Here is a 12,303-nt window from a genome sequence, read left to right on the forward strand (position 1 = left end):
TCTTTCCCTGTCCCTGAAGTTCTAGACCTCACTGGCTCCTTGAAGACCTTATCTCTGCTCTTCCATATAGGGATTATGTGCCACTTCTCAGTGAATACTGTTTGGATACATGGAGCCATTCCAATTTAATTCAGGTGTTCTGACCTCACATATGTTTGGGCTTCTACCTCAAATGACCTAACTTCCTGCCTTGTACCTTTCTAGGGTACAGGCTGAGCCATGTGTAAAGCAGGAAGCATTTGGTAACTAGAAAGGTTGCTTCAGCAAAGACTAGGCTCAGAAAAAATGGATGCCTTCAGCTGCCTTGTAAATTATTTGCTCTAACAGCCATATGGAATTTTGGTTATAAAATGTATGTTCAGCTCTTACTAGTAATATGGGGTAGTTGAGAACAAATAATAGCTTATGTCCTCAGGCTTCTGTCTTGTTGACCTGAAGCTGTGAAGCAGTCTGGGAAGGAATGGAAAAGCTCTGAAGCTTGCGGAGATGGGATTTACCCCATCTTCATAGAATAATAGAATGGTTTGGGTTGAAAGGGACTTTAAAGATCATCTAGTTCCAACCCCCCTGCGTGGACAGGGACACCTTCCACTAGACCAGGTTGCTCAAAGTCCTGTCCAACCTGGCCTTGAACACTTCCAGAGATGGTCCACCCACAGCTTCCGTGGACAACCTGTTCTCACCACCCTCACACTAAATAATTACTTCCTAAATCTACCCTCTTCCAGTTTAAAACCATCCCCCCTAGTCTTATCACTACATGCCCTTGTATAAAGCCCCTCCCCAGCTTTCCTGTAGGCCCCTTCAGCTACTAGAAGGCCACGGTAGGGTCTCCCTGGAGTCCTTTATTCTCCAGCCTGAATGACACCATCTCTCTCAGCCTATCTTCACAGGAGAGGTGCTCCAGTCCTCTGATCATCTTTGTGGCCCTACTCAACTCACTCCAGCAGCTCCATATCTTTCTTATGTTGAGGGCTCCAGAATTGGACACAGTGCTCCAGGTGGGCTCTCATGAGAGAGGAGTAGAGGGGGAGAATTGCCTCCCTTGACCAGCTGGCCATGCTTTTCATGAAGCAGCCCAGGATACAGGGCACCTTGTTGAGCATCTTTGCATATTGTGCAAGAGCTTGATTGCCACCTGCTTGTCAGGCATGAGTTTGTTCCCATACAGGGCTGCATATTATTATTTTTTTTCACTAGTAATAAAGAAATGTTAATGGCTGTATGTATGTTCGCGTTCGGAACTGCTGTCTCTCCCATTAAAAAGAAAAGTCAGCACTAGATACAGGAATTTATCTGAGATATCGAAGTGGCCAGGAGATGGCATCAGTGTACCACAAACATTTCAGTCTCAAAGTGGCACTTCAAAGAGACTGGTTCACTCTGAACATTTTTTTCGGTACTTGTTTAGTCACCCATGTCTGTACAAGTAGGCTTTGTTAGGTAGGTAAAGCACAATATTTTTATGTAATTTATTTAATAAAGAATTTTTTCCAGGCAGTTATGTAATTTTTAGGGTGATTGGATGTGGTATTTTTTCTACACAATTACTCAAACTGTATTAGTGTTGTTATGCACATAGGGTTTTTTTCTAGGTCATTGATCTCAGTTATTAGTTTTAGTGTCCTAGTCTTCACTCTGAAGAAAACCTGGGTGGTTGAATTTTATAATGTTAATGCATTTTGAAGAAGAAATGTTTGCTCTATGCTAAAAATATAATGCATTCATACCCCCCTTCCATGTTAAAGTAGTGTATCATCCATAAGTATCCAAGCCATAAATCCACTTCACAATCTTTTCAGGTAGATAACTATGGTGGTAGAAAAGAAAAATATCAAAGGACTTTTTGACAATAGAGTGCCTGTGAGGACTAGAGTAAGATGTGAGAGTTTCTGACTCCAGCATGCAGTCGGGGTTAGATTTCTGCTAAAGACAGTAATTGTGTCCTGTGTACAATACTGGCAGTGCTGGCCACCATTGCTTAAGGATTCTCTTCTTCTTTTCTTGGAACTCTTCCAAAACTTTGGTACTTCAGTCTTTGTTTTGCCCTAATGCTTTATTTCTTTCATAATTTTAGCCTTTTCAAAGAATGAGCAATAAGAAGAAAATCTTTCTCCACTCTTACATGAGAATCTGCTTTGTACTCCTGTGTTTGCTGACCCACAAATAACACTTCCATGCAACAGCTGAAGAAAACACTGCACTCCCTCCTTCACAACGGTGGTGTCATATTGACAGTAGCACTGACCCTCCTGCAGGGTTAATGTGCAATGTTCTAATTGCTCTAGATTGTTGGCTGCTCATCTTCCTACGCTGATTGCTACTAGACTTAACCTCTTCTGTTTGTGCTTTGAACCAATGCCTGCAGTTTTTAGAATCAGTTCAACGGGGGAAGCAGCAGCACCCTTGTAAGAAAAAAAAATAAATCACAATCCTTGCTCGGCTTTATTACTAGCACATACCAGAGGATTATCTGTGCTATGCTGGGATGATTGTTTGGTATGCTGCAGTGATCTTGCATGTGGCTTAGATAATTTCTACAAAGACTGGGGACAAAACCATTTGTCTGCATTCCTGTTGGAGCCTTTTGTTAGTATCCTGTGGCTGCTAGCAGCTGTGGAAAATCATATGTTAACACATCTATGAGGTAGCAGTGAGTAGGCAGTTTTGTATTTGTTTTTGTGTATGTCTCCATTTCATAGAAGAGCAGAATGTATACTTGAATTGACATAGCATTATCCTGAGATAGTAAGTCATTGTACATCTGACCATGTAGGAGAGAGCACACATTGCCCTGTGCAACTTAAAAGAGAAAAAAGAACTTCAAAGTGGAGAGCACTGGAATAATACATGTGCTTCTTTGAAACAGGCATCTGAGCCCACTGCTAGCTTTTACTGGAAACCACCCAAAATTCTGCTCTGAATTAGCATTTGAAAGTCAATGGTTTTTATGAATTTCCCTATAGGAAAACCAGAAGTGATATGCTGCAGTTGATGCCTACCTCATGTTTCAGTAAGACTGACTTTTTTTTTTTTTTAGCAAGAAAATTGGTCACATAGGACATCAACCAGCTTTAATATTTCCAGTCTGGGAGTACTAAGCATTGTAGGCCTAGTGGGAAATAAGCTGCTTGTGTATTTCCTTACCCACTTATGGTGGTCTTTTTCTATTTTGTGTATCCGCTTTTTCCAGACTGAAATTATGCCTTTATTACCTTTGCTCCAAGTTTATTAATTTATGGCTTCTGCTGACATCTCTTCTTACAGATAGGGTGGTGTGTGTATATATATATATACATTTTCAAATATATCTTCTGACTCCTTTCTTTGGAGTGGAAAATTGGGGTGCCAATGTAAGAGTTGTTCACCCCTGCATCCCACTAGACACCCAAGCTCATTAAAAGCAAATTTAAAAGAAGCAGTTTAATTGCAATAGCATAAAATACAGGTAAAGGTAACTTACCCTGCTGAGGTGTTTGAGGTGTTGCTTTAGCAAGTGTTATACTGGTGTCCAGGCTATGTGTTTTAAAGCTATTCAGCTGGAGTGGTTATGATTGGTAATATTATTTTATAAACAGTACAACTTGGCACGAACAACCCGAATAAGAAATACATCTTTGGAATGCATGGTGCTGCTGGCCAAAAGAGTAGGCACAATGTGGCCTTTCATATCAAGAGATATGCCTTTACTCAAATGTGAGCTGCAGTAATTTAGGAAGATAGCATATAGAAGTTTCTGTTGCTGCCTAAAAGGAATTCTTCAGTTGAGTTCTGTAATCTGTAACAAAGATATTTATAAAATTTGTATTAAGTCTCTTCATTCTCTGCCAAGAAAGGATCTGACAAAATGCTGACCTCTTCTATTAACAGTTAGTATTTCCCAAGAGTCCAGTGTCCTTCAGAAACAGTCACTTGTTTAAGAATGTTTGAAAAAAACCCAACATGGCTGCTTTCAGTGGCAGGTAATCTGTATATCACATGGTCTTTTCTTCCACCTAGGGTGATGTTCTTAACTATGGAGGTGCTACATCAAGAACAGAGGATTGAGCCACAAGCCTAAACACCTGAATAGTTCAATCTATGTACCCTAAACGTAGCACATTTCTAAACCTTGTCTTCCTCTTCCAAAGAGTTGAACTCTAAAAACTTTGTTCTTCTATTCTAACAGTTCGCACCCTGTTTATGGTAAGGGTAATGCAAGAACCTTTTTTAAGAACTTCAAACTGTCATAGATTAGAATATTAGTTGCAGTCCTGCACCATCTGTTGTTGCCTCTTGGGCATACCAACAGGTTCCTGAATATTCCCTGTGTCAGTATCCCATGTGTGATAGGTAGAGAAGTTTAACTATTTGTTGATGAATTATCAGTGTATTGATTTTTTTTTTTAAGCAGGTGACACTGTGTACTAGAAGGTTTCCCTGTATCACATGCTACTTTAACTCAAACCACTACTGTTATAGCAGATATTTCAGAGAAAAATGTTGTAATTTGTCAGTCATATTAAATGTTCACTGACTTCACATTCCTACTTTCACATAGTTAAAGAACACAGTTGTATCTACAACCAATTCTGTAGTAATCGACTCTCTTGAAATGTTGCTTCACTAATAAGAGCAAATGTTGTTCCATTAAAAGCAAGGAGCTTATGTTGATCTCTGTTAGTACTTTTTAAGCAAATGGAACATTCATGTCCAACTCATTTCACAAGCCCCAGGCACAGCAGTCTTGCAGGTAGGAGGAATCAGTCTCCCTCCCATGAAAAGGAATGGCAGGAAAGACAAGTTGTGAACTCTTCTTCATCCCTACCACACAGCAACTGTACTGTTGAAGGGACATGGAAAGCCTTGAAAAAGTAGCTAAATAGAAACGGATGCTACTCTAAGTGCCTTGGACACTGAAAAATGCTCTATTTCAATGTTAACCATTCCCAGTATGAAGCTTCCACTGCTGCGAGGGTTATATTTTGAGGCAGGCTAGCCTACTGAGTCAGCTTTCTGGCCAGAATCCTGCATGTATCATGAACAAGTAATATCCAAAAAAGCAGGAGGGCAAAGGTTCTTTCTCACACTATACAAAAGCCATCTGTTTAGCCTCGAAGTTTATGTCATACTGCATGGAATCGAGCTTATATTGAACATAAGTCTCAATTGGAGCTCGTCTCACGGTTAATACCTGCAAACTGTCTTTTGTTGGATCCCAACAAAAAGCTTGTGAGGTCATGTATTAGTTGAAGCATGGTAAATCACAGAATGTTAGGGGTTAGAAAGGACCTCAAAAGGTCATCTAATCCAACCCCCCAGCAACAGTTTTTCTCATGGATGATGAAAAAAAAGTCAACAATATAAAGGGATACAGTTTTTAATTTGGAATGAAACTAAAAGATAGAATCTGGATTCCTTTCTTTTGATTTGTACTTTATCATCAGGATTTCTCAAGGCAGCTGGAACTTTGGCTGAAGAGAAACAGGGTCTGGTTGGCTTCAGCTGAAGTATGTGTTGCACTGCCTGTGCCAGCTGAGCCCTCTTCCTCAGAGGAGTAGTTCTACCCTGTGGGAGGGCACATGATGATAGTGCCTCTTGTCCTCCTCCTGGGCTCTGTCAGAGCAAACCCCAACTCTGGGGGAGTCCAGGAGCTGTCCAGAACCTTTATACTCTCTTGTTGCCCTGGCAACAGCATTTTCTTTTCTGAGCTGCTTCTCTGCCACTGATATTGCTGCATACCCCAGGGCTGTAGCTACCTTTTAGTTCTTAAGACCTTTGAGTTCTTTAGACCTTTCTGTCTAGATTTCCACTGTTGTCTTAGATATTAAGTCAATTAGTCACAAAAGAATGTCTGTAGCAAAATGTAGCAAGTCCAGATAACAGAGAAATCCTCTGCCCTCTACCTCTTAGTAAAACTTCTTGTGCATTGTAGTGTCTTTGTTCTGCAAAGGCTACATATGATGATGTCTGGAAATGGCTTTTTAACATGGGTGAGAGTGTGTCAAGGTTTGTGTTAAAATTTAAAATAGTACAGCAGCTGTACCATAGTGCTTGGCCTCATTCTCTGGCTGTCTCTAGTTTACTCATCTGGAAAATTCTGAGTCCTGGAAGACTAATAAATGCATCCAGAAGGAAGATGCATAATGTGATTTATGCAACCTGTTTAGTCATAAATTGCCCTTAAGCTGCCATTTCAATGGTGCCCTTGCCAATAATTCCTCTTGTTGTAGTCATCCTGTTCTGCATCTAGTGGCTCTACAAGATGAATTCTAGGAAAGTTGCCCCTAAGACTAATCTTATATTTATGGAAAAATGTGACCTGGAAACCTCAGCAAACTGAGGTTTCATTTAGATTTATCTGAAGATCATTGCTAAGGAAGAGAGAACTGCCTTACAAGAGAGCAACCAGCTGCCTCCTGAGAAGAAAGGGTCTCCTTTGAAGGGAAAGTGGATTTGGACAGGTGTCATGCCACAAAGCTCAGCTAGTGGAAGTAGGAGCTGCACTTGGAGGTTGTGAATATGGTATTGGTACCCTTTACTGACATGGGAAGGGCAATCTCTGCCTCCTTACCTCTCAGTAAAGTGGCTTGGAAGCATCTGAGATAAGCTGCTCACATCCCCAGGGACTGTGTTAGTTGCTGGAACCCATGTGAGGTGCCTGAGGAAGAGGAATATTATGCCTATGTGGGCCCAGCCCAAACACAGCCTCAAGAAAATGAATTCTCACTGAAGCAGGCAACTAGCTACTCTCTGCTGAGACTATTCTCTAAGGAAGAAGCCTTGATATAAACCTGACTACCTCCAAGTTGCTGAGCTATCCCAGAGATGCTTTCTCATGTTGAAGATGAAATAAGGTGATACTGCTACCTTCCTCCCTATGATGCTTTCAGTGGAGAGCAGATATTCATCTGCTTTTCACTCATAATGATTTTGGGATTTTATAAACACTGGTGAAGAAGTATTGTAGCCTTATCCACATACAGACTTTGCTTTTGCAGAGTCTGTAGACAGTGGTAGCTATCAGTTGTTAAGATGAATGTTTAGTCAATCAGAGTAGCTGGTGGGAGGCAGAGGACAGACCCTTTCCTTCCACTTGAGTAATCAACCTCTGTGAAATAATTTGTATGCCAAGAGGAGTAGTATATAATTTAAAATTTGAAATGTTTTGCTGTATGTGTATTCTTTTCTAGTGGGTAAAATAGATGTTATGAAAGAGGCGGCTTTGTAGTAACATGAAGATTAACTGGAGATTAAATTGAAAACAGAAACATTGTCATTTGATGTGGTACTGCAGTCCTGCAAATTGAGTATTGTCTTTAAAGCCAATAGGCCTTGCTCATCCATGGGTTCAGTTTGGTTTTGCATTATCTTTTGGAAGTTTTGCACTACTGGAAAGTAGTGTAGAACAGTAGTAGAAATTAGCCTTTCAGATCAATTTGTTTAATCATGTTCTTCAGGTATATAAGGTAGAAGAAATCTTTTATGTGGATTAGCAGTCCTTAGTGCTTTTAAACACTGATCCCATGGAGCACCTAAGTGTGTACTAAGTGTGCAGAGAAGTGGTTCCCTTTCAATCATTACAACTATTTGCATACTGAACTTTTAAGTAAGAGTTCAAGCACTTATCCAGATTAGGATCATAAACAGGGACTCTTTGACATAGCATCAAAGTACATTTATGCTTGCAGAGGTATTGAAAGGACTTTAAGAATGAAATCACAAGCAAGAGTAAATGCTGGTCTCCCAGACTGTTCACGGAAAAGGCTATCAAATCCACTAAAGTGATTTGAATGTCCAATTTCCCTTCTAATGGGAAGTACTCATGCATCCAAATGGCATTGAGAATCTCAGCCTCTGCTTATGTTTACTTGTAGCCTCTATATGTGTGATTTACAGAGGCAATCTTTTGCATATGCATGTTGCCAAGCTAAAATTGCCATGTTGCAATAGTACTCCCATCATTGTGATGTCTGTTTTATTTCAGGAAGAAAAAAAAAATCCAACTGAATAGCTGCATCTTGTTTATTGCCCCTAAATATATCTTATATTCTATAGGAAGTGATTTTTGTTTGCATCAACAGTTGAGGCAAGAGAAGAAACACCATAAGTCTTAGCCAGCTTCAGTAAATTTAGTCTTGTTGGTGTTTGAGTAGTAAAGGGAAAGAACACACAAGAAAATGAATGGAAGAAAATTTTATTCAAGTTTTGCTATATAAGCATGGAGCTCTGTAAAAGTCTTCACAAGTTACAAAGCTTTAAAGGAACATGAAGAACTACTGGGAAAAGAGCTGAAAGGAGTTCTCTGTATAGGGATGATCTTGCAAATAGACATCAGTGTTACATAGTGAACAGCATCCTTCCTTATCTATAACCTAAGTGATATTGCTGTCTTATTTTAAGGATATCATGTTTGTTTTTTTTCTTTTTAGATGTGCAAGAATCATTTAGTAGTTGTCTGGAGAACCTAACTGCTGTGCTGCTAAGAAACTTTGGTATGTTTGGGTGCTGTAGTGATTGCACAGTGTAAAAAAGGTTCCAGGAAGCTTTACAGGGGCATTTTTTAAGGGAAACTTACCGGTAATTTGGTACAGTCTGGGCCAACATCTGCTAAGTCCTAAAGTATAATAATAATAATGATAATGATAATAATAATAATAATAATACACAGTCAAGGCAGTGATGGTCTATCCACTGAAGCTTCAAACTATGGGCACATAATAATCCAAAATATAAAGCTTCTTAAGCAAAAACAGAACAAGAAGCAATCGACCTGTGGTCTGTTTTCTGTGAGTGTACAAGAAGTGTGTATCCACTCCAAACATTAAAAGCAGCAGCAAGGAATCAAAGCCTGTTGTTTCTACCTGTCTTGTTCTAGTTACCATAGTTTTAATACAGTCTGAGTGTAATGTCTAGTGTGCACATTGGGTTATCTTGCTTGTTACTTCCTTCTGAGAAGTGTTACAGCAGAGGGCAGTAGGAACCTACCACTTTGTAAGATTGTTTTGTACCACAAGCATGCAAGTACATGTTTTCTCTCCACTCCCTTTCCTCTTCCCTGCTATAGAGATATTCAAGGACCAGATAAAGCTTATAGAAAGGAGCTGCCACAATAGTTGTCACGGTACTTGTCAGAGCAAATGCAAGGTCTGTGTTGGTAGATCCATTTCTGGTCAGTGAACTGATTCTCTAGATTTGATGTATGCTGCAAAGAATCCAGGCCCAAGCTGTTGGCACAAGCTGGGAAAATTTTACCTCAATTAGAATCCTCTAACAGTTGGTAGAAGGGAAATGATGTGACAAACTACGCAGCTTATCCTCAAACGTGTCTTCCTGCTAAATTTCCAAAATATCTCCTGGAATATTATTCTCCTGGAAGGCTGTTTCTTTATTTCCCCATACATTATCTAAGGTCTAAAAACCAGAGACTTTAAAAGTGCATGCATTTAGGGAAGGAAAAGCCAGTGCTGCCAAGCAGCTTCAGCTGGGAATCTTTCAGATCCATACAGCATGATGGTGTCAGCAGTGCCAGGATTACCTCCCCTCTGTGCTTCTCCTCTCTTTCGTCTTCGCTCACCCTCAGCATCTTCTGCCAGTGCTCGAGTGCCACTGCAGTTCACTTGGGTTTTATTGCCATTGCCTCCTGTCAGTTCAGGTTAGTGTTCCAGTGCTGCAAGCTGTCTCAGTAGGCTTGGGGTTTCCCTCCTGTTTTTATTTCCTGAAGGGGAACGTGCTGGTACACCATCTTCTCTGGCTCAGTGGACTCCGTGTCTCAGCAGCGAGTGCCATCTTCTCTGAGCGTAGTGCCAGCTCACAGCAGAGATCAGCGGAGGCTTTGAACTTGCTCCCTCCTTAATTGGAAGTAGCCCGGGTCTGATGAGCTTCCAGACAACATTGCAAAGCTCAGCTTTCCCCCGCCCCCGGCTTCTCCAGGCATGTGAGAGTGTATGTGTGTGGGAAGGAGGGAGTTGTCATTGTGAAGAATTGTTCAGAAGAGTGGGGGATTTACTCATTTCCGAGTTTACTGGTGAAGATCTGCCTCATCTATTGCTACACCTCGGATTTATTTTTAACTTTTCTTTTGTAACTATAGCATAAGTACAGATGGACTTACTGAAAGACAGAAGAAACATACTACAAATTACACAGACTGTGCATAGGGACAATAGGAACACGGCTTGCTGTTGAAGTTCCTAGCTCTTGCAGTCCTTCATATTTTTTAACTGGGAAATTACTAGATAGTCTGCCTTCTTTCTCCCTCCCCTCCTCCCCCACCCGACTTTTTCCCCTCCTTCCTTTGTTTGCTTATATGCTTGCAAAGGAGAGGTTGAAATCAGGACAATATCATGATATTGAGGATATTGTATATATCAGTAAGTGACGAAGGAGGTTCCTTCTGAGACCAGACCAGTCACGTCTGTAAAGGGCAAGGCTGCTTGTTTACCGCATGGCTGTTTAGAGGTATTCAAGGATGGAAAATGCAAAAAATAATAGAGGTGAGCTGCATTTTCCAAAGATCATCTATATCTTCTTCTGGTGCTTTTCTTTCCCTGTTACTCAGATTAAGTCCATACCAGGTGAAATCCCATTTTGGGCAGCTGTCTTGTAAGAGAAGAAGCAGGAGGAGAGTCAGGTAAATGAGTTGTTAAAGTGTTTTGCTTTAGTAATGTCTTCAGCTTGTCACATTGTAGCATTGCCATAATTCTAGTGTAGCATCATTGCAGATAACCCCTTTGTGCCACACTGTTGTGTTACAGGGGTTGTGTGTCTGCTTCTCTGAGAGTTGCATCTGGGATGCTCTAATACAGGAAATGTCCACCGGGTACCAGGTGGAGAACACACCTCTCCAGGCTATCTACACTTTCAAAGCTAAATGTCCCTGCAAAATTCCTTTTAGAAACTGGTATCACTATGCAAAGCTATAAAAATTGCTTTTACAAAATGGTATTTTTAAAAAGCACTCAAAATTGACCACGCAAAAAAATCAGTGAGGTGATTGTAACATAGGAAGTTAATGATTGTTCACCTAAAATGGAACCATGTGAACTGATAAATGTGTATTGAAAATACATTGAAGTCCAAATTTTTAATACTTATACCTGAAGGAACAGCAAAGGGCATAAAACAGGACCTTGCAGTTTTAAGAAATCCTTAAATAAGCACTGTGTGGTGTGTTATCTCAGTTTCACCATGAAATGTGAAGAATGCAGCTTCTCTTCTCAGCCCAGCCTCTTGGCAGATAGGTGTCAAAAGGCAATTTTCTTCTGTGGGCATCAGAAGGTTGAATGATTCGTCATGTAAAATGTACCAGGACTACAAAGACAAAAAAGCATGGCTGATTAAAGGGAAGTTTTGCATTTAAATTTGAACTTGCTGGTTTGTCAGTGTAGATTTTTGATGTGAATACTTGCACTGGTTCTGTTCATGTCTTTTTACTGGTTTGTCAGTGTAGATTTTTGATGTGATACTTGCACTGGTTCTGTTCATGTCTTTTTAGGTGAGATCAGAATCACTGAAACTCTGGGAGAAAAGCTAAGCTACATTATCTAATTCAGAGCTATATATATGCTGCATGATACCAGTGAGGTAACTCCTTTCCTGTCAAGTCATACTGCAGTGGTACCTTGTTTATGTTTAATTTTCTGCTTCTCATTAACAGAAAATGGTGAAAATAATCAGCTGTTCAGAGGACAGGAGCAAAATTACTAAAAACAGTTGAAAATTTTTCAAGCAAACAGGTTTAGTGTTGGAAATTGCTGATTAAGTAAAATGAAAGCATTTCACATATGAACACATTCTGTTTAAAATTTCAAGGAAAGAATTTGAACCTTTTTTTTTAATTTGACAAGCCAAAAGCATCTCATTCCAATTATAATTTTATATGTTGCATATGATGTTAAGTTGATACAAAGCAGTTTCAAAGGCAATTTCAGTATTTTGTATTTAATTTATATATTTTTTTTCATTCTAAAGCAGATTTGAATGTTTTGGCACCTTCCAGAGTGGATGGAATGTCTATTCTGAAGTCAGTACTGCCCAAGGTTGGTCAGTATCTTACACAGATATGAAGTCAGCACCCTACATAGTTGGGTGGAGTAGTTCAATAACAGGAGTTAAGAAAAAATAGAGAAACAAATATTCACACTGAAGCTGCACAGCCTGTCTGTTTTAACCTTGGTCAGATTTTAATGGATGGCTGCTTCAGTGTGCTCACCTGTAGCTGAATCTGAACCAGGGGGCTCTTAGAAATGTTAAAAATCCTAGCATGGGACCTTGGGACTCTGTCATTACTGGACTTCCCCACATTATGGAAGCTTCCAAGTT

The sequence above is a fragment of the Chaetura pelagica genome, unplaced genomic scaffold (genome assembly GCF_000747805.2).
Source record: "Chaetura pelagica isolate M959 unplaced genomic scaffold, ChaPel_1.0 scaffold13, whole genome shotgun sequence".
NCBI classification, from domain to species: Eukaryota; Metazoa; Chordata; class Aves; order Apodiformes; family Apodidae; genus Chaetura; species Chaetura pelagica.